General features: G+C 47.7%; 2 protein-coding genes across 3 annotated transcripts in view; both read right to left on the reverse strand.

Moving 5' to 3' along the window:
• The window catches only part of LOC147700498 (uncharacterized), a 273,165-nt gene extending 258,562 nt beyond the window's left edge, over positions 1-14,603 (reverse strand). Inside the window, exon 1 of one of the 2 annotated variants that reach the window (XM_086929651.1) lies at positions 14,521-14,603. The gene's annotated coding sequence lies outside the window, so the exon portion shown is untranslated. Of the gene's footprint in view, positions 1-4,996; positions 5,097-14,520 lie in introns of those variants that run through there. The other variant, XM_086929650.1, reaches the window with a different exon arrangement.
• LOC147700499 (uncharacterized) overlaps positions 1-23,419 on the reverse strand; it is a 154,125-nt gene that overhangs the window by 42,871 nt on the left and 87,835 nt on the right. The window lies entirely within an intron of this gene.

Raw genomic sequence — 23,419 nt, forward strand, 5'->3', positions numbered from 1 at the left:
CTGTTAGTGGTGCATGGCAGCCATACCAGACTAGTGCCAAGCGTCCTTCGCACCTCCCTCTGATACAGAAGCTACATTAAGTCCTGTTAGTGGTGCATGGCAGCCACTCCAGACTAGTGGCAAGCGTTCTTCGCACCTCCCTCTGATACAGAAGCTACATTAAGTCCTGTTAGTGGTGCATGGCAGCCACTCCAGACTAGTGGCAAGCGCCCTTCGCACCTCCCTCTGATACAGAAGCTATATTAAGTCCTGTTAGTGATGCATGGTAGCCATACCAGACTAGTGCCAAGCATCCTTCGCACCTCCCTCTGATACAGAAGCTACATTAAGTCCTGTTAGTGGTGCATGGCAGCCATACCAGACTAGTGCCAAGCGTCCTTCGCACCTCCCTCTGATACAGAAGCTACATTAAGTCCTGTTAGTGGTGCATGGCAGCCACTCCAGACTAGTGCCAAGCGTCCTTCCCACCTCTCTCTGATGCTGAAGCTACATTAAGTCCTGTTAGTGGTGCATGGCAGCCACTCCAGACTAGTGCCAAGCGTCCTTCGCACCTCCCTCTGATACAGAAGCTACATTAAGTCCTGTTAGTGGTGCATGGCAGCCATACCAGACTAGTGCCAAGCGTCCTTCGCACCTCCCTCTGATACAGAAGCTACATTAAGTCCTGTTAGTAGTGCATGCTGGTACATGTATGAAAACACCTGAAAACGAGCACTCTGTGCCTGAGGACAGTCACAAGATAATGCCATAGATATATGGATGCGACGAATAAACCCACAGGGCAACATCCAAGTGGGTGGCTGGAATGGGCGAAGGCTGTAGAACTGATGGTATACACATGAGGTTAGTGGTGCATGGCAGCAATACCAGACTAGTGCCAAGAGTCCTTCGCACCTCCCTCTGATACAGAAGCTATATTAAGTCCTGTTAGTGGTACATGGCACCAACACCAGACTAGTGTCAAGCGTCCTTTGCACCTCCCTCTGATACAGAAGCTACATTAAGTCCTGTTAGTGGTGCATGGCAGCCACTCCAGACTAGTGCCAAGCGTCCTTCCCACCTCTCTCTGATGCTGAAGCTACATTAAGTCCTGTTAGTGGTACATGGCAGCCACACCAGACTAGTGCCAAGCATCCTTCGCACCGCCTTCTGATACAGAAGCTACATTAAGTCCTGTTAGTGGTGCATGCTGGTACATGTATGAAAACACCTGAAAACGAGCACTCTGTGCCTGAGGCCAGTCACAAAATAATGCCAAAGATATATGGATGCGACAGATAAACCCACAGGGCAACATCCAAGTGGGTGGCTGGAATGGGCGAAAGCTGTAGAACTGATGGTTTACACATGAGGTGTACTCATTACGTGCAGTCCTGCCAAGTATCACGCGTCAGGCATTAGACACATTTCAGTGCGGTGCTCTGCATCACCGCACTAAAATGCAACTAACACATTTCAGTGCGGTGCTCAGCATCACTGCACTCAAATGCAACTATCACATTTCAGTGCACTGCCCCGCCCGGCTGCCGGACGGGGCAGTGCTACGACAAGCGACTACGCTGGAGCACCTGTATGGGTCGTTGACCCACACAGGAAAGTAAGCTCATAACTCCGCTTACTCTTTCCGACTTCACTTTTTTAACAATACCAGACAGTGTTTATTAAATAGTTTTTTTATCACTAGGCCAGGTATTTTTTAACATTACCTTTATATCACTCCTGACCCCACTGACACTCACTCCAATTCACTCACATAGCACCAACAATTAAAAAGGTGCTCCAGCGTAGTCGCTTGTTGTAGCACTGCCCCGTCCGGCAGCCGGGCGAGAAGACCCCGATGATGAAGCATGACACCAAGGGCCCTTTTGGTGTGTGAGGGGTATTTTAATCAAGTGTGTGTATTCCAGAGTCATCAGGATACATACTAAAAAAAACCACTTGAGGTGGACCCTTTTGATTATAGTTACTTTTGCATGTGGAGGACGTGCCCACCTCGGTGCCACGCAGCACTACCTCTTCCTCCCCCTTTTTGATTTCCCTAACCTTATATCTAGACACATATACACCTATAAGTTAAAGTTACTCCTATGGCAGGCCTTAACAACACTGAAGGCAGAGTGCTTGGTTTTATGTGAGATGGTGCTCTAGCATGAGCTGAGCCTGTCTGCAGCTTTCGGAACCATGTCCTTATAGCTGTTCTAGGATGTTGTCATACCATATACTCTTAAGTGCATTATGAACCTCGCGGTTAAATGCTAACTCTGGTTTGGCTTTATCAAAACATGTCGTGTAAGGTGTCATACGCTTTGGAATACTACCCCCTCGCCAGTCCTGGCGACGGGGGTAGCATTCCACCCTTCTAGAGGGAGAAGACATGTTACTTCCATTAATCCCGGTTTAAGTTAACCAGAGCCTCAGCATCACAAAATGAATGCTGCTGCCAAGACACAAATCTGACCTCCTGCTGCTGGGAGTCCTTCCAGCGAGGGAGGCTTGGACAATAGGTTTCCTGTCACAGGGAGGTGCTAGCACCACCCCAGACAGGCTATAGTGTATTGGGGCAGGGAGGGCTGAATGAAATGAGACACTGCCTGGGGCACACAAGGTGTCCCATGCATAGTCCAGTTTAAACCGGTACTGGGCACTCCCTGGACAAAGGGAAAGGGATGTAACCACCCCCTTCCTGGGTCCCACCCATAGGAGGGACCTAGCAGGTAATCCAGCCCCTAGATTTGGTATATAGGTAGGAGCTGAGTCCCAAGACTTTAGATTTATCCTGACTGAAACTCTGATACGAAACTCTGGTCCTTCGACATCCTACTCGACGTAGAAGACTGAAGAATCTCCCTTGTGGTCAAGGAGTGACCACCCTGCACAAGCAGGCACCATCAAGCGCTCAACTGTTTGCTTTGTCGTTGCTCCCTCCGGAGCCCGAACACAGAGTCCTGACAAGACCTGGACTTCCAGACATCCGACAGCCCGATCCACGGCCACAGCAAAGCTGAGACCCATAGAGGCGACGAGAGACGTGGGACCGGCCATCTTGGAAAGCCAGCGAATTGCTTTCCGTGCAACTTCTGAGGCACCCTCGAAGTTGTGCATTGGGGATTGAGAAGCCCCAGCCCGAGCACCAACTGCACCAAAGATGAGCCCCCCACACTTCACGAGTTCTGCGTGGTGCCCTTCTGCATTTTCCTGCTCGACGCGTCTGTCGGGTCACTTGGCCATTGGCTAGTGGCCTCTGTGACGATGAAATACGAAATCTACACTGCTGGTCTAGTTGCTCCAGACTGGCCCTTGCTTCCCTGCGAAGGAAAAGCCCATCAGTCCTTGCTGGCCTGAGTAAGAAGCCCTCTTCGACTCCTGCGTGTGTTGTCTTTGCCAAGGCTTGCTGACTCCAATCCGGAAGCCGACACCGCCAACAGCGAGAGCCTTCGTGGGACAGTCCGTGCCCAGCTCCTGGTCGTCGTCGACACCTCCTGGTCCACGTGGCAGCAGAGACAAGCTTCACGACATCACCTGATTGCTTCCCGACATCGCCTGGTTCCTTCCTGGTTCCATCCTGGTCACTGGCTAGTGACCTAGACTCTGTCCCCTCTGCTTTCAGGTACTCCTCATCCTCGATCCGCCCTTGGATCCAACCGGACTCTTCTCTCCTGGTCGCCTGCAGCATATTTTCTCCAAGGCTCCATAGAACTACACGACGAAACCCGACACACTTTGGGACCTATGCACCCGCTTCCTGTGGGTGAGGTAACGTGAGTACTGCTGTTGTCCTGTGAAGATTAACTCTCCTAGTGTCCTAGTTTCAGGTGGTTAGTTCCTAGTCCAGTCGGAAGACTCCTAAATCTTTAACTTTCTAACTTTACGCACCCATTGACTTCTATGTGTGCACGTGTGTGCCTTTAGACCCTGCTCACGCATCCCGTGGGCCTCCTGCTTCCTAACTACTGTTAGTCCAGTGTAGCCCCAGCGATTCCCTAGGCCCTAGGCACTTCAACTGTTCGTGACGTGGTTCTTATACCACTATTTTAGTATATGGTTTAGCGGGCCACCAGGGCCTCTCCATATTTGTGCAACTTATTGTATGTTATATTGAGTTACTTGTTATGCGCTTGTGCCTCTGCCCTCATAAAGAGTTCAGAGGATTGATTTAGAAATAAATACATATATTTTGAATATATAACCTGTGTGGTGTCCTTTCATTTGGTATTAAAGAGATTGCATATGGTAAAACAGCTGGCTCCACATGCCCTCTTGAGTTTAGCCTAAGACTGCTTTTGTCCATGCTACCACTAGGATAGCTGGTCTATAAGGTTGACTTTACAACCCTCACCATAAGGGTTGTTTGGACTGATACAGGGTGCCCACTAGAATAGTGGACATCACATATCAGGCCAACTTCTCACACTTGTTACTTCCAGACTGGACTATGCCAATATGTTGTACTTAAGGCTTCCAGAATATCTCCTCCAGCACCTTCAGGTGGTTCAAAATGCTGCGGCCAGACTGGTTCTGATGCTCAAACTCAGGACACACGTGTCCCTGCCCCTGAAGGCATTGCGCAGGCTCCCCATGAGTAAAAGGATAAAATTCAAAGCCCTGGTACTGTTCTTCACAGCCCTTCAAGGAGGGGGGTGCTGGATATCTCAGGAAAAGAATTAGCCACTACTTGCCAACCAGAACTCGGCGGTCATCCTCCCTGGGCCCGGCCTGCATCCCCAGAATACGCCTAGCCCAGCCAGGAGGAAGAAGAGCCTTCAGACTCCTGGGAGCTCAAGCTTGGAACCGACTCCCGGCTACTCTCAGATCTACGATTGACCTGGCGGTTTTTAAGAAACTTCTGAAAACTTGGTTTTTCCATGGTTAGGGGTGTCTGTTTGGTCTGTTAGACGGATATTAGCAGCGCCGGGACACTCTTGCTGAGTAGCCGTGTGCACTACAAATGTGCATCATTCATTCATTCATTAATATAGAAAATTAAGGCTTGACTTACCTTTCAATAAAAATCCACTCTCATTGCCGCTTTCAACATTTGTCATCCGGTGCTGCCCCCAAAATAGGTCAGGACTCTGTTCAGTTTCAATGTCTATTTCTGAAAATCACATTATTTCAGATTCAGATTCAGAATACGCTTTATTCGGTATAAAATCAATTAACCATAAAAGCACATAAATGACAGCTTAAAATATAACAATATAAAATTTAAATAAATACAAAATATTTAAAAACCATCTATTGTTTTCCTCGTTTTGACCATTAATTTCAGAAATTTCGCAATTTGCACAGTCTGTGATCTATCTGCCAACAGTTGTAGTTTAATAAAAGGAGGGCGACATTGTCTGAGGTCAAACTGTCTTAAAATAGGAATGATCCACCTTTTCCTAATTACACTGTAATAATTGCAAAACAATACAGCATTAATTGTTGACTGAGCGGAAATATGGTCACAGGGGCATACACAAAGGTGACGTGACCAGTCATTTGTACTAGGAAAGGTAACCCATATGTGCACAAGGTCAAGGCGTAGGTATAAAAGCAACGTCCTATCATAAGATCCATCTATATCTTTCAAATAAGCTTGTAGCCCAGACATGCTCAGCAGTAACTGGTGGGATCTTACTGTAGGTTTACCGATGTTACCTGCAAGCCTACTATCCGCCAGCTATTCCTTGCAGATGGATCTCAACTCTTTCCTAGAAACTGTTGACCGAGACTCTGGCTTATTAAAAAACTCAGGGCGCCCAGTATTGGTTAGAAAAACTTTTACATATGTGTTGGACTTGGCCCTCTCTGCAGGGTCATCGCTGAACTTTTTGCCTTCCTCCAATATTCTCTCTGACCTGTTTTTGTTGGTTTAATGACTCTGGGCACTTTACCACTGCTGACCAGTGCTAAAGTGCATATGCTCTCCTTATGAAAAGTGTACCTGTAATTGATTTCCATGATTGGCTCATTGGATTTACTGTCAGTCCCCAGTAAAGTGCACCAGGAGTGCCAGGGCTTGTAAATACCAATACTGCTAGTGGGCCTGCAGCGCTGGTTGCGCCACCCAGAGAAGCAGCCTGTTAAAATATGTCTAGGGTCTGCCATTGCAGAACCTGCGTGCAGTCTGGTACTGTCATGCTAACTGCGCAAGTACACCTACTTGCCAGTCCCTAAACCTTCCCTTAACTTCTTATTAGTCACCCCTATGGGAGGCCCTAGGGCAGGTGCATTGTAAGCATAAGGTAGGACAAGCCCTGATGAGTGTGGCATGTCCTAATAGTGAATTACAGCCATTTTCGTTTTTCACTATTGTAAGGCTATCTGTTCTCATAGGCCAGAATGGGCTGCTGGAATTATTACACTCTATAATCCCAGCAGGCTCAGGGAACATGGTAGAAAGTCAAGTTTAGTATGCCTAAACTCAGAATAATAAAATACTTCTTTTAGTAAAGTTTATTTTAATATCCTGTGTTTGCAAATACTACTTTTAGAAAGTTAGTATTTGCTTGACTAACCATTTCAGCCCGCCTCTGCTCTGATGTGTATCTGCTGTCTGGTTTTTGTGAGTGACAGGGCTGGGGATGACAGGTGGTGAACAGAGGGATTACACCAGAGTGGGTGGTGGGAGTGCCCCTTGACTCTGAATAGGACTGTGCTCTGCCACCACAATGCTGGCTCCGCCCCCTGGACAGCGACTGATGACTCTGCCCTGCACCTGGTCCAGGAAGAGGGAAGACTGTCAACAGAGTGCTCCTGACTGTACTTGTCATCACAATGCTGGCTCCACCTCCTGCGGAGCGTCTGATGTCCATGCCCTGCACAGTGAAAGGAGAAACCAGAGCCTGCAAAACAAAGTGCTCAGAGACTAACTGGATTAGGAAAAGGCCCCCCTGGCCTGCGAGAACAAAAGAAATGTCCTATAAAAGTAAGAGCCCTGCTCCTAAGAAATCAGATCCTGTTTGCGCTAAGAAGAAACTCTGCCTGAAGAGAAGGACCTGGGAAAGCTGCATGGAGGACTACTTTCTCTAATCCTGAGACTGGCCTGTGGTGGGTCCCTTACTTCAAGAAGGAGAGAAACCAGAGACTGAGAGAGACTTTATTTATTTCAACTTGTGCATTCTTCTACAAAGATCTCCAAGGGCTTGCTTGTGAACTTGCCCCCTAACTGCGCCCCAGGAACATTGGGCGCTAACCCCCTGAAAGAGGAGCTGCTGCCAAGGGTTGTCGTCCCTGCATCGCTGCCTACGGAAAGCTGAGTGCGCTTTGCTTCGCCATCGTGCCCTCTGAAGAACCTGCGCCAACCCCTGTCCTGTCAAGCGCCGTGACTCCTGCCCGCCGAGTCGCAGCTCGCACAGCCACGGTCAGCGCCGCATGACCCAAGCACCGTGACTGTATCTCCCTGAGCCGTAGCTCTCAAAGCAAGGTCCAGGACCCGTCGGGTCCAAACACCGCAATATGCCAGTCCCCGCGCCGTGGAAAGCAAAGTAAAGACGGACTAGAGCCTGGGCTCGCCACCCGTGTAAACGCCCTGCTGTAAGCGACTCAATCCGCTGCACCCCCCTTCAGGACCCCAGGACTCTGCCCTTGTGAGCCTGTGTCCCCCGGAGCACCGCCAACCAACGGAGAAGCGACCCCGTGGCCCCCGTGCCACCCTGCCCTACAGGACAGCACCGCAACGTCAGACCTCAGCAGAGGGCCGTCCGTCCCGAACCTCCTGTACCTTCAAGTGCGGGGAGCTGAGCGCGGCGAACGAGACTCTGCACCCCCAGACGGCCGTGTCCGCGAGACGTAAGTATCCAGAGAGTCTGTTCGCAGCGCCCTACGAGTCGCACTACATCCCCGTGACTCGCGCCGCCTAAGTAAAGGAGAAGAGTACCCGAGTTCGCCTCCCCTGGGCGCTGTGCCTGGACCGAAGCGTCCACAAAGCGCACCATCGTGTTGTTGTTCTTGCCCTTCAGCGAGGTACGCGGTGTCACGGATTGCTACGCTTCGTACCCTCGCTCATTCCATTGACCACGCCATACTCCGCGACCCGCGAGGTGCGTGAGGTTCGGCACAGGTTTTCCAATCGCACTGCAGGAAGCGCACAAGAGGCCCACGAGGCGTACCAGAGCCTAACGAAGCGCTCAAACTAAGTTTAAAAGACCAAAACATTCCATTCTTAAGAACTGTGGCATTTCTAAAACATTACTGGAACCTTTTTATGCCTAAAACCTGTATTCTAAAGTCCGCTTGAGATATCTATATAAAGAACACTATTTTTTTATATATATACAGTCTTGTGTCATTGTGTGGTGGGTTGGTAATTTACTGTGTAAGGTACTGCAAATGCTTAACCACATCTGCTCCAGAGATTAGCCTAGACTGCTTGCGCCACACTACCTAGAGGGTGAGCAGGGGTTATTTCCTGAGAGTAATCCTTTGCCCTGACTTAGAGGAGAGGGTCCCTGCTTGTCGCAAGTACATACCTGCGCCAACCAGAGACCCCCAATTCTAACAATATGTAATCCATGGAATACGGGCAATACCATGAAGAGAGCAACAGTCATTTATCACGTCCCTGTTTAGGCCTGAGGAGGTGCAGGTCCAGACTTTGTGCCATAGCAGAATAGGTTCCATTTTCACAAGGTCAGTCAAATAAGGCAAGCCAAGTTCACTGTGACAAATATACGCTGCTGTACATCTCCGGAACCTGTTTTCCTCCAGTTGTAGTGGCACAATACTTTCATAAGCCCAGAGACCAGCCCCAAATATAGCAATGGGTATACATTTTGTTTTGTAAATTGCAATCAGTTCTTGGACCGGGCGCCCTCCCAATTTTTTAGCAAAGTTTAATAAGGCACCTATGGTTTTCCAAAATAGGAGCCGTCTAGTATCGATAGCTTTAGACCAATGTGCCCTACGCTCAAAAACGATCCCTAGATAAGAGAAATGATCCGTACAATCAAGTTTACAATTGTCAATAAAAACATCTATACTCCTAACACTAAGTTTACAACATCGCATGGTATATGTTTTTTTTATATTTACAGAGAGATTCAAATTCATCATATAGGAGACAAAGCTCGATACAAGATTTTTCCGGCCAAGGGGGGTGCGGGACAGAAGCACTGCATCATCAGCATAAAATAAAGCCCCAATGAACCTAGTCCCTACACATGGCAAATCCACACATTCCTTAACTAGGGTTATGTTATGTTATGTTATGTTATGTTATTTATATTTTCATAGCGCGCAGCTGCCCCAGCAAAGGGGCGTCCTGGCGCTTTGACAGACGCTGTAACATAACACACAATAAAAGAAAGGAAATTAACTAGACACTGGAAACAGGAAAGTTTTAATCGCCTGCCTGAAGGCGAGCAAATCTTCAAGAGCTCAGATGTGTATCGGGAGCGAATTCCATAAACCTGCCGCTAGCACCCTAAAGGAGCGGCCACCCATTCTGCTCAGCTTAAAGCGTGGACAGACAGCCAAATGAAGCCCCTCCGATCTCAAGGATCTCGAAGGCATATAGGGCGTGAGTAGATTGGCGAGTGCCGGCGGCGAAGAAGATTTCAAAATTTTAAAGGCCAGACACAGCGCCTTGAACTTAATTCGCTGTCTGACCGGGAGCCAATGTAAGGCCATGATGGTACCAGACACTGAGCAATGTCTGGGGAGGCCCACAATGGCTCGTGCCGCGGCATTTTGTACTCTTTGGAGCCTAGAGGCCTCCGCTTGATTCACCCCTAACAACAGTGAACTGCCGTAGTCCAGCCGAGATAGTATTGAGGCCTGGACTACAAGCTGTCTGGTAGGGGGATCAAAGTACTTTAAGACCGGCCTAGTACCACGCAAAATTCCATAGAATGTGGCAGCCACCTTCTTGGTGTGGTCCCTGAAGGTGAGCGCAGAGTCCACCCAGACTCCTAGATTTCTCACTCCAGCAGCTGGAATAGGAGTGACACCAAGCTCTGATGGCCACCACTGGTTACCCCATAGCTCAGCGTGCTTCCCTAGTACCAACACCTCCGTTTTGGTGGCATTCAACTGGAGGCAGTTGGTGCGAAGCCAGCTAGCTACTGCCAAGAGACCCGCACGGAATCTCGGGGCCGCCACCTCAGGGTCTCCACTAAGTGTCACCGCTAGCTGTGTGTCGTCCGCATATGAGGCCATCGTAAGACCCCACTGTTTGACGACACCAGCCAACGGTTTCACATAGAGGTTGAACATTGTAGGGCTCAACGAATATCCCTGTGGTACCCCCAGCTCCAGGGGATAGGTGGCGGATTGGCCAGGTGGTATAGCCACTTTAAAGGAGCGGTCTGCCAGAAAAGACCGAAACCACTGGAGAGCGACATCCGTCACTCCCGCCTCCTGTAAGCGTTGGATAAGTATTTGGTGGGACACAGTATCGAAGGCAGCGCTTAGATCTAATAGTATAAGCGCTGCAGTATGACCTGAGTCAAGTACCTGGCGAAGATGTTCCATGATGTAAAGTAATGCCGTCTCGGTACTGTGTCCTGACCTGAAGCCGTTCTGACTGGGATCCAAAATCTGGTTGCGAACCAGATGCTCAGACAGAACAGAGTTGACATGTGCTTCTGTTACTTTAGCGATCCAAGGCAACAGGGAGATAGGTCGATAGTTTTCTGGCAATCGGGGGTCAGAGTTGGCTTTTTTTAATATAGGAGTGACCACTGCCTGTTTCCATGCCGCGGGTACCGTTCCACATGACAGTGACATATTGATAAGATTCAATATTGGGTCACGGCACAGCGGGGAGAGTGTGTTGATGAAGGCTGGCTTTAACGGGTCCGCAGGAGAACCTGACTTGACCCTAAGGCTGAATCTGTCAAAGGCCTCAATCGACAGTTCAGGTAAAATAGCCAGGGGTTCATGATCCGACGTACCAGAGACAGTAGCCTCTCGATCCTGGTGGAGTGTGTCGAACCCATGATATATTTTTTCCACTTTCTCCACAAAAAAGGAGGCCAATTTATCACAGTGAGAATCTGTGCAAATCACCTCTGATGAGGATCTGTTTTTCATAAGGTCCTTCAGTACCTTGAAAATCAGTTTTGATGGGTTGGGGCTGGTGGCAAATTCGTGAGCGTAAAATGCGGCTCGTGCTCTGCAGATAGCTCTATGATAGAGCTTCAGCTCAGTGAAATACCGAGTTTTCAGAGCAGGGTCATAGGATCGTCTCCATTCCCTCTCTGTTTTTCGGCATGATTTTTTCAATTCTGCGAGAGACTCATTATACCAGGGACTGGGTGTTTTTGTCCGGCCTTTCGACCATCGTAAAGGTATAAGAGAATTCAGGGCGTCGGTGATCCAAGCGCAGAACTGTTGGTAACCTTGTTCCACATTAGTGAAAGTGCTCAAAGGTTTCCGCTCTAATATACCGTAGAACTCTTCCAGCGTTAGCTTGTGCCAAGGCCTTTTAAGGATAGGCCTGTCCATGGATATAAAAGGCTTATCGTGGACCGGACATAAAGCTTCTACTAGCAGATGATCAGTCCACCCTATCAACCTCGGATCTGACAACCTTAACCCGTCAAGTGTGGAAAAGAAGGGGTCAAGGTTATGGCCTCCAGAGTTGGTTGGAAGGGTGACGAGCTGAGTGAGTTGGAGAGCTTCCATATCCGCCAACAGGGAGCTCACGGTAGTGGATGACTCATTATCGAAATGGATGCTGAGGTCACCCAGGATGTTAAAATTGGCACAGCCGAGCGCGATAGGACTGACCATATCGGCCAGTGCGGATCTGAAGACAGAATCATTGCCGGGGGGACGGTAGACAAGCAGCCCACTGAAAGTGAATTGATGGGAAAAGGCGACTTTGAAGATAGCACTTTCACATGCGGGAAGTCCTGACGGCTTCCATTCAGCCGGAAAGCAGGATTTGACTGCCATAGCGATGCCACCACCTCTTGTGGTCCTATTAGAAGTGAAGATGATGTAATTCTGGGGGAATGCAAGGTTCAATATGGCAGAGTCAGAGTCCTGAAGCTAGGTTTCTGTCATTAAGAAAACATCGGGATCCTCTTTCTCTATCAGGTCATAAATGGACAAGTGATGCTTTACAAGTGATCTGACATTAAGGCACCAAATACGAAGATCTCGCGATATAGCACGTGATCGTGTGACAGGAGCGGCATTTTCCAAGGAGCGTATTTTAGTAGGGCTCTTAAGAGACCAGCCTTTGCAGGCACAGCTATATGGGCCAACTAAAGGGTCCACAGGCTTACACGCACAACCTTTGGACAAATGCCCTATGGCCAACAGCTCTGGCCGTGTGTACGACAGCATACCTGGCAGGAGCAGCAATACAACGCTGAAAAGAGATGGAAAAACTGAGCCTGCCCCGCCTCGCGCTGCCTCGACGCGGACGAGCGCAGACGGGCAGGACTCAGGCACGACTCCGGCTAAGCGACGGCGTCCTCACCTGCGCGTCCCGCTGCGCGGGGGGGGGGAGCTTTATGTATGCTCACCAATCCTGGCGCGAGCGCGAGGACGCTCCAAGATGGCGCCTAAAGCTAAAGTTACAGCCCAACCCAAAATGGCGCCCACAGTGAACCACCCCCGGGATCCAGGCCCGCCAAAACGGCAGTGCGGGAGCCAATTATGTGCGGAATGAGGAGGGGGCAAGACCCTGCTAAAACCAGGGGAAAAGTGCTACAAATTAAAATGAAACAAAAAAGACAAAATCAGGTAATTTAAAAACGAAGCGCCAGCAGCAGCGCTAGCAACAGCAGGTGCGCAGTGGAATAGGCGTCTGTCAAGACCGCCTCGAAGCTGGGTCCGCCTTAAGTATGCTCACCAATCCTGGCGCGAGCGCGAGGACGCTCCAAGATGGCGCCTAAAGCTAAAGTTACAGCCCAACCCAAAATGGCGCCCACAGTGAACCACCCCCGGGATCCAGGCCCGCCAAAACGGCAGTGCGGGAGCCAATTATGTGCGGAATGAGGAGGGGGCAAGACCCTGCTAAAACCAGGGGAAAAGTGCTACAAATTAAAATGAAACAAAAAAGACAAAATCAGGTAATTTAAAAACGAAGCGCCAGCAGCAGCGCTAGCAACAGCAGGTGCGCAGTGGAATAGGCGTCTGTCAAGACGGGTTTCCCCGAGGCTATTGATATACAACGTAAATAGAAGGGGGGCTAACACGCACCCCTGACGCACCCCCTTCTTAACCGGGAAGGCCGTGCTAAACTCGCCATTTATTCCACATCGCACTTGTGCCTGCGCTCCCCTGTAAGATTCTTTCTGGAAGGCAAGTATTGTAGTTTCTATCCCCAGACCTTCTAGTATCCCCCATAGTTTATCATGATCAACGCAATTGAACGCCGAACTTAGGTCTACAAAACACAGAAATAAATTCCTGTAGGTATTTACCCACCAAAATACTTAAATTTAGCCTCTGTTCTACAGTGCCCAGCCCTTTACCAAAACTGTACTGGCATTCGGAGATGATGTCCTTTTCTTCAACCCAGAGTTGAAGCCTCTCTAATACAACTCACCCTGCTATTTTAGTTATTGAGTCCATAGAGAGATAGGCCTATATCAGGCAGGGTCATTTCGATCTCCTTTTTTAAAGATGGGCACTACAGTTGATACGGTCCAGGTGGGAGTAAAGCCTTAGTAACAGCAAGCCCTTAAACCCATTGCTATCACCGCACCCCAAAGTTCTGGACACAACTTGTACAAGTCAATGGGGGTGCAGTCTGAAAACTTGGCCAGCTACGCACATCTGAAAAAAATCCAATACCAGGAAACCACTTTGGAAATTAAAAGGATGGACTGATGCCCCTTTTCTGAGTATATTTCCAATAAGTCAAGTTATGAACAGTCAAATGTGCTTCCCCTATGTGTTTTTTTTCTTTCATGAACTTTCTTGCACTGTATGTTAGTTAGTATGCCTGAGAAGACCGATTGGTGAGAACGGTTGTGTGAGAGTATGAACTTGATTTCACCTGTGTTATGATGTCTTTCAGTGTGGGGTTTATAAACTTTTTCTAATCCTTATGATCAAAGAAAAAATAGGATATGATGTCTTACTTAAACTGTTGAAAATAATGTTTGTATTTATTGTGTGATGATAACACCTAACTGTTATGTCATCTGTTTAAAAATACTTTTTTTATATACAAAAATAGAAATATAAAAACCAAAAAAAGATAAAGAATGTTCATGTATAAATGAAACAGAACCTACATGAAAATCATTTTTACTTTTTTCTTTGTCTCTGTGCTGTACATCTAATGAAGAGTAGCAGAGCAGCTGCCTGTATTAAATTAAATAGGTTAGACAAGAGGTTGTTTATCTTTACAGTTTTCTCATCCTCCTCCTCTTGAACCTTAAATAATTAGGGGATGCCTTAGCTTTTTAGCAGTGAAAACTTGGTTTTTCCATGCTTAGGGGAGGCCGTTTGGTCTGTTAGACGGAGATTAGCAGCGTTGGGACACTCTTGCTGAGTAGCCGTGTGCTCTACAAATGTGCATCATTCATTCATTCATTCATTAATATAGAAAATTAAGGCTTGACTTACCTTTCAATAAAAATCCACTCTCATTGCCGCTTTCAACATTTGTCATCCGGTGCTGCTCCCAAAATAGGTCAGGACTCTGTTCAGTTTCAATGTCTATTTCTGAAAAACACATTATTTCCAAAAAGCAGAGATTTTAAAAATGAGCTGTACCGATTATATCATTAAATATAAAACCAAAAAAATAACTAAGATAGAAAGGATTAAATACATAAAGTCCACCTACAATATATACATTCCTTATTGAAGAAGGCCTCATCAGAGGAAAGAAGACTCATCTAAGGTCAAGGGTCACTATCGGACTATTAAGCTATCTCCCCACGGACACGTTTTACTCATATTCTATTTGCTCTCCATATGAGATATGGTCTACAAAATTACATTTTAATAAGTTCTGTCCTTCTGCAAACCCAAAGTATTTTCTTCCTGGTTGTATGCCATACTCCTTAACATTGGTCTAAATCAACGATGTATCTTGCTCATGAAAGTAAATGCATTTTATCCTAAATCACATGAACATTTGAATACATTTTTGAGCTTCTCCGCCCCAACCAGTTGTAAAGTTTGCTAGAAGGCTAGGTGTATCCTGGCTATACATACCAAGAATATCAGAAGATACTTCCCATATTAGAAACAGCAGCTATGATCTAAATATGGCTCACTGCCCGGTACAGACTTAAATCTTAAATATGAGAGAGCAGGTATATATTAGAAGGTTGTATTCAGATCCTCACGATTAAATGTTGCCAATACCTAGAATTTAAAATAGCAACAGAATGACAATGAAGGTTTAGAGAGTCAGACAACATCTCATTCCTTGTAAAATGAATCAATGTTGGACCCTGAGATACAAGAGGAGTTACTGCAATCAACCAGATCCCTTCAGACTCCTAGTCAATCAATCAATATTGATTGATCGGGCTCCTGGTAAAACGTGCAACAAAGTTGGTCCACAGTCTGAACTCAGAACCAGTAGAGACAAGTCTGGAGATCTTTTCATATATGACAGTGGCGACGAGGATGGGGCCTCACCGCCTCCTGCTGCGGGGGAGTCGCTGGATCCCTCCGGGGATCACACCGGGGCTGAGGGTCACTGCAGGGCCAGGGATCCACTGGGTGACTCACGACCTCAGGGGGCAAAGCCACGTCACGCTGCGTGAGAAACGTTTTGCGCCTGCGCAGAGGCGAAACACACTCTATAGGGAGGGAGCAAAGATGGCGCTGCATTAAAACACATACTGCGCATGCGTAGCTGCAAGACACCGCGCACCGAGGCAAAGACAAGACAGCGCGGCTTGAGATGTACTGCGCGTGCTCAGAGGATAAGATACTAATCACTGGAGAGCTCAGTAAACGGAGACATTCACAATGTGAATTAGTCACCAAGGCCAGAACCATACCTGGGCTGCCAAAGAAAGGCCGCAGTATGTGAGACACTTATCCCTGGGACTGCTCCTACAACTTATTATTAACACATGCCAAGGCCTGCTCGTAAGTTGAAGTGCAACAACCTCAACACAAAACTGAACGCAGAGAAAATAGTTATTTCTATCTTTATAGCAGCTTAACTGTGTTTTCAAAGGAAGGAGCTACATAGCTGCCAAGGTTCCAGGTTGCTATGTGTGACATTTTCATAATATCTGTGTAACTAGGAGTGACATTTCAACGACTATGAGTGACACTTACTCGCGAGCAAAGTCAAAGACGAGGGAAACTTAAATATCAGAACTTACACCCATATGAGCCCTGGCTTAGCGACTTGGACCTGGCCCACTGGCTCTTCCCTCCTAATAAATGATGCTGCTTAGCATCACTCCAGGGCCTCTCTCCCGCGTGGGTCCGGGGCCGGCCTGGCCCCAACACAGGATGTGTGAAACCCTAACAACACAGTGGTGCGTGGGTGTCTAGTGTTACTGGGCGGGCAGGCAGAAAAACAAAACAGACTGCCATCCAATGTTAGGCCCACCCAGTCGCCCCCCACCCACCTGCAACATCAACCTAGAGAGCACCAACCCAGGACTCGGGGGCTCTCTCTGAGATGCGACCTGGCCCAAACGCCAGGATGTGAGAGGCCCCAACAACTTCATGAACCATGTAGTCACGGATGATTCACCTATGTCTCCTTAACCCATGACCTTGGCCAGTGCACTCACTGACTCAGACTGCAGGTCAGGTGGAACCCCTATTCAGTGTTTTTAACAACTACCATTTTTGCTCAACCCACACACTAAAAGAAACCTGTTCACCACTCTTGTGCCTGATACCAACATTCCAGAATGTCGCGACAATCGATTATATTTTGGTCAGCGAACTCATTTCAGCAGGACTGTCAGATTTCAAAGTCGAAGACAGGGCTGAAAGCGATCATAGGCCATTGAGGGCCCCGTTACAATTAGATGCACCAATAGCCACTTCCAACAATCCAATAGGAGAGACGAGTGGAGAAGAAACATACAAGGTAGCTTAAGGGATAAAATGGTCAGCTAAAATTGGAGATACATTGCGAGCACGGATTGAAACAAAGCAGCATGGCACTGATCCACTAATACAAGTTTCATCAATAAAATGCTGAGAGAATACAGTAGGGGATCTACAGTAATACCTGAGTAACACACAACAACAGCGCCCAAGTTACAAGCCCTTGCCGACTACTGGCTATCCATGTTACTCGAAGGACATAATCAAATGCAAAAGAGGAATACGAAAGGCCTTGATGGTCAAAAAACAGAGGGCAAAAAACAAGAAAGGGTTTTGACTCCTAAACTCAGCAGGCTGAGCCAAAATGTAACTTAAAGAAACTACACAATTGCCAAAGCTGAGGAACTGATTCTAGACAACTCAATTTCAAAAAAGCATACATGAAAAAATATCATGGACACCGGCTTTATAAATTGCACCTTTTTTGCTTTTAATTGTTCGAGAATTGTTTTGATTTTTTGTTATTTTACTTTTGTGCACGGAAATACAAAAACATGAAAAAATATATATATACAATTATATACAAACATGTAACAAACAATTGGATATGTACAGTGATTCAGACAACCTCACAAACAAAACATTCATGGCCAACCATTCATCCTATGCCGCATTCATACTGGTCCCAGTGCCAAAGAAAACTTTTTGATATAAACGAAAACAATCTCAGTTATTATGTTTTTCAGATTTTACAGTTTGTTAGTCAAGGTTTGAAAAGAAGTCAAATAGATCGTAGTGCCTTGACAAATCAATTCCAGTGTTAATTCACACAGAAGACACGGGACCGGGTCGGTCGATGCGTTTCGAACCCTGTGAGTGCCAGGGTTCTCCTCAGGACCAAAAAGTGACTCTAAAACAAAGAGAAACAATCATCACTACCAAGGTTTGAGAGATCAACACCTCAAAACGCTGATCAGCCTGTATCAGCCTACCTCTACTGTTGGGTCATGGCTCCAACCGTAAGTAAAATCAGGGATGTTCCAATTGGGTGGAGTGAAGGGTACTGGAAAACATTAAACACAAAAAGAAAGAAATGCTAAGTAACAGTGTTGGTGTCAGGCATCTCCTTTCTCACGCTACCAACTAAGTGTTCATTTTACCTGAGCTGCAGTGAGTGCTTGATGCAAGTGGTTTCTTTGGCTAGGTGGGATCCGTCCGATTGATTGATTTGGGCGCCAAAAACCGCTGCAAAAAGTCAGAACAAAATTGTAAGGACCAATGTTGTTGGGTGCGGTCCAGAAAAAAGCCGATGGCCCAGAGGGAGTCATTCTTACCGTGGCCGTGCTCCACGCAGAAACTACAGAGATTCATACAGTTGTCCGCTCCTTCCCCTTCAACCTTCAACCGGTGAATGAGCGCTGTCCATGCCGTTGGGTATAGTTGTAGTTCAGCTCAATGGGGTTGTGGGAAATGTAGTTCTGTGGCAATTCGTTGTGGGGGATGTAGTCCTCGATTACCATTCATGTGTTGGGTTTGTAAATTTCAGAAATCTCATTTAAACCAGAAACCGTTGTATCGTATTTCATAATGAGCAGAGCTTCTCTCTGGTTCAGTCGTGCCTCCAAATTCCCGCCTCTCGAATCATTTTCAATTTTTGACAGGACTGTCCACTTTAGTTTGTTTTTGTCGTGGTTCTTGGTCAGCCAATGGTGAACCAAAGGCGCATTTTCGACTTCCCTGCGTAGTCTGGATTTATGTTGTGTGATTCGTTGCCTGACTTCCTGTGTTGTTTTGCCAATGTATAACTTAGGGCAGGGGCATATGATTGCATATACTACATTTCTGGTTTTACAGTTTGTAAAGACTTCGTGTTTCCAGTTGATATTGTTGAAGGAGAACACCGTTTCTTCTATGGTCTCGGGACAGCAGATACAAGTCCCACATTTAGGGTGTCCGGTAGTTGGTGGAAGACCAAATAAACTTCTAAGAGTCGGGCCTTTTTCAACGGGTAGGGCTGCCCTCACAATGTGATTAGCGACACTTTTTTCTTTTTTATATGCAAACAAAGGTAGATTTTTGAAATCTTCATGTAGGTCTTTGATCAGATGCCAATTAGATGTGATCAGTTTTTTGAGTTGGTTTGCTGCAGGACAGAAAGTTGACACACATACCACTCGATTTTGCTCCTTTCTTGCCCTCTTTTGCATTAATGTTTCTCGTGGCGTCCACCAATCTCTTTTAAGGGAATTTTTCAAAAGTTTTTTGGGGTAACCCCTAAGGAGAAGCCTCTCCTTTAACAGATTTGCGTGTTCGAAATAATCTTCCTTTCGCGAACAATTCCGGCGTATCCTGAGGAATTGTCCGAAGGGCAAATTTTGTTTCAAGCTCCGCGGGTGATTGCTGGAGTACAAAAGTGCTTTATTTCTATCTGTGGCTTTTCTAAACAAGGTAGTCTCGAGTTTGCCATTACAAGGTTCAACTTTAACATGCAGAAATGTAATGGATTCATTCGAAGATGTACAGTTGAATTTTATGTCTTGTGTCCGGGTATTCAACCATTGGACGAATTGGTTAAGGGTTCCTGAGTCGCCAGTCCAGATGAGAAAGACATCATCTATGTATCGCATATAATGCGTAATCCGATTTCCAAATGGGTTGTCGTTATAGATGAATTTGTTTTCATATAACCCCATGAACATGACTGCAAGCTCAGGGGCAAATGGACAGCCCATGGCTACTCCCTTTATCTGAAAGAAAAATTCGGAGTCGAACGAAAAGAAGTTTTTTTGTAGTGCAAAGGATGCCAGTTCCAAAATGAATTCAGACGGTACCTGCACTGGCCTGTCACGCCTGTTTAGAAAAAACGACAGAGTTTCAAGTGCCTGGTCCTGCGGGATCTGTGTGTACAATGAAACGACGTCTAGCGTCACCATTAACTGTGTGCTATCGTCAAAGCTTATGGTCTCGATTTTTTGGAGAAAAGCAGTGGTATCTTTTAGGTGGGCTGGGATCTCTTCTATGAATGGTTTTAGAAAGAAGTCAATATACTTCGCCCCCGGTTCGAAAAGGGATTCGCACCCCGAGACGATGGGGCGTCCCGGAGGGTTGGTTTCATCCTTGTGAATCTTCGGTAGTAAATAAAATACCGGAGTCCGTGGGTTTTTGTTCTGTAAGAAGGCCAGTTCTTTCGGGCCCACAAAGCCTTGATCAAATCCTTTTTGTATGATTTGGAATAGTTCATTCTGGATTTCGTTGGTCGGATTTTTGGCAATGCGTCTGTAACATGTGTTGTCATCCAGTTGACGATAGACTTCAGTCTTGTATTTGTTGATGTCCCAGACTACCACTGCTCCTCCCTTGTCTGCTTGTTTTACAACCACTGTTTTGTAATTTTTTAATGTATTCAAAGCGTCTTTTTCGGGTTTTGCGAGATTGTATTTCACAAAGGTTTTCTTTTTCTCAATCGCTGATATTCCTGACAGTACCGTCCTTTCAAATGTCACTACTTCCTTTGGGATTTTTGAGCCTGCGGGGCAAAAGGTGGATTTCCTTTTTAGTCCCGTTACCTCAGTTTGCGGTTCTTCACTGATGTCCGAAAAGAAAGTTTTTAGTCGAATCTTTCGGCAGAATTCAAGCGTTTCTAGCTTCATTTTGACAAAATCTGTGCGTCTAGATGGAACGAAGCCTAGGCCTTTTGTCAAAATCGATGTTTCTGCTTCCGTTAGAATTCTGTCAGACAGGTTGAATATATAGCCGGGGGATTTAGTTCTTGTAAAATCGGGATCTCGTCCTCATTTCCCATGGCTGGACTGGTCTCGTTCGTCCTCTCCCTTTCTGCTGATCCTGTCCTAAAAAAGGAGTCTGATTTTGCTGTTGTCTTTGCTGTTGATTTTGTTGGTTGCCTTGTCTGTTCTGATATGGTCTGTTAGAATTGTTAGAATCACTTCCCGAAGATGATGATGTATCGGAGAAAGTGAGAAATTTACGACGTGATCGTCCTTGGTTATCCTGTAAGAATCTCCTTGAGTCGGAGCTTGAGTAGAAATCCTTCCTTAAGAACGGATATACGGATTCCAGGGAGAAGTTTTTCTTATCCAACTCGAATTTGTTATTTTTCTGGGCAACTGTAAATCCTTAAACTCCCCGATTTCTTTTTCTATCTTTTCAAGTAATCCTTTGGAGTCTGTAATTAGTTGGTTATCTTGAATCTCTTTCTCCAGCACTGCAATCTCTTCCAATTCTTTAACCGAGATTCTATGTGCTGTCTCGATGGATAATACCATTAAATCCCTGCTGCACTTTGTCTCTATTCCACTGAAGCCTTTCTTATATTCAGGGTCGTCTGTGAAAACCACAGGGATGTTGCGAACTTGTAGTCCTGCAGGGATTGTGCCAGATTTTAAATGTTGGGGTAAGAAATGTCCGTGGAGATCCGTCCTGATTTGTTTTTTACGTAGTCGAATCAGTTTGTCAGACTCGTTTTGGGTGTTTGCCGCGAGGCTGAGAACTGCTGATGCGAAGGGAGGGGGATCTCTCATAAGGTTTTGAATATGTTCCTCAGTGTACGCTACCGTGTCCTGTTCAGCCATACCACAACTGAACACACGTGCAAGTGAAAAGAAAGAAGTGATAAAGAAAAGTAAACACACACGTTCGTGGAAGGTTTAGAATAGTGTTAGACCACCGGGCACTAAATACATTGAATGAAGAATACAATAGTGGGACACCCCCGCGCCGCACGGCCACCAGCTGCTGCGTGTGCCCCTCAGCCTTGTCCCTGCCGCGATGCCTGCCTCGCCGCCGGCTGACTCCGTTGACGTTTGTTTTGTTTTTGTTTTGTCCGACATTTGTGCTTGTCCAACTGTATTCTTGCCAGTGTTAGCGTTTTTTCTTTGTTTTGTCTCCCATTAGTGCCTGTTTGTTTATTTCTTAGCTTGCGTCCATCCTGCTTGCCCGCCTACCTCGTCGCCCTCCGTCTTCCCTCCCCACTCCCCGCTTCCCGCCACCACCGCAGACCCCGCCCCTTTTTTCCTTCTGTTCCCTCCCCGCTCCCGCCTCCCAGCTGCTCCGCCCACCCGCGCACTTGGCCTTTATATGGCGACCGTGCGACACAGGTAAGTGTGACCCACTTGTGGGACACCCCCGCGCCGCACGGCCACCAGCTGCTGCGTGTGCCCCTCAGCCTTGTCCCTGCCGCGCTGCCTGCCTCGCCGCCGGCTGACTCCGTTGCTGTTTGTTTTGTTTTTGTTTTGTCCGACATTTGTGCTTGTCCAACTGTATTCTTGCCCGTGTTAGCGTTTTTTCTTTGTTTTGTCTCCCATTAGTGCCTGTTTGTTTATTTCTTAGCTTGCGTCCTTCCTGCTTGCCCGCATACCTCGCCGCCCTCCGTCTTCCCTCCCCGCTCCCCGCTTCCCGCCACCACCGCAGACCCCGCCCCTTTTTTCCTTCTGTTCCCTCCCCGCTCCCGCCTCCCAGCTGCTCCGCCCACCCGCGCACTTGGCCTTTATATGGCGACCGTGCGACACAGGTAAGTGTGACCCACTTGTGGGACACCCCCGCGCCGCACGGCCACCAGCTGCTGCGTGTGCCCCTCAGCCTTGTCCCTGCCGCGCTGCCTGCCTCGCCGCCGGCTGACTCCGTTGCCGTTTGTTTTGTTTTTGTTTTGTCCGACATTTGTGCTTGTCCAACTGTATTCTTGCCCGTGATAGCGTTTTTTCTTTGTTTTGTCTCCCATTAGTGCCTGTTTGTTTATTTCTTAGCTTGCGTCCTTCCTGCTTGCCCGCCTACCTCGCCGCCCTCCGTCTTCCCTCCCCGCTTCCCGCCACCACCGCAGACCCCGCCCCTTTTTTCCTTCTGTTCCCTCCCCGCTCCCGCCTCCCAGCTGCTCCGCCCACCCGCGCACTTCGCCTTTATATGGCGACCGTGCGAACGCGCAGCGGGCGCGCCGTTTGTGCGCCGAAGGCGCGCCAAAGGTAAACCCGTCTGCGCCCGTCCGCGACCGGATCGCGACCAGCGCCAGGACCCCTGGTCCCCGAAGACCCCGACCGACCCGCCTGACGTACTCCGCCGCCACCCTCATCGCTCTCAACTCCGGCCGACTCCCAGAATGCCATCAAGCCACACCACGACGCACCCACGGACCTTTCAGCTGCCACGCCTGCAAATTCACCTGCATCCGGACCTGCCTCGCACCAGCACCCGCCAAGTCGAACACCAGAAGCACCCACCTCAAGTGCATCCTGCTCAACACCCGCTCCGTCCACAGACATGCCATCGAACTCTGGAACCTCCTAGACGCCACAGCCCCTGACGTTGCCTTCCTCACGGAGACCTGGATGAACGCCTCTTCAGCTCCCGACATCGCCATCGCTATCCCACAGGGCTACAAGATCGTCCGGAGGGACCGCAACGCCAACCAGATGGGAGGAGGCATCGCCATCATCCACAAGAACACCATCCGTCTCACGACCAGCACCGACAACAC

Source organism: Lissotriton vulgaris, chromosome 7 (genome assembly GCF_964263255.1).
Source record: "Lissotriton vulgaris chromosome 7, aLisVul1.2, whole genome shotgun sequence".
Classification (NCBI taxonomy): Eukaryota; Metazoa; Chordata; class Amphibia; order Caudata; family Salamandridae; genus Lissotriton; species Lissotriton vulgaris.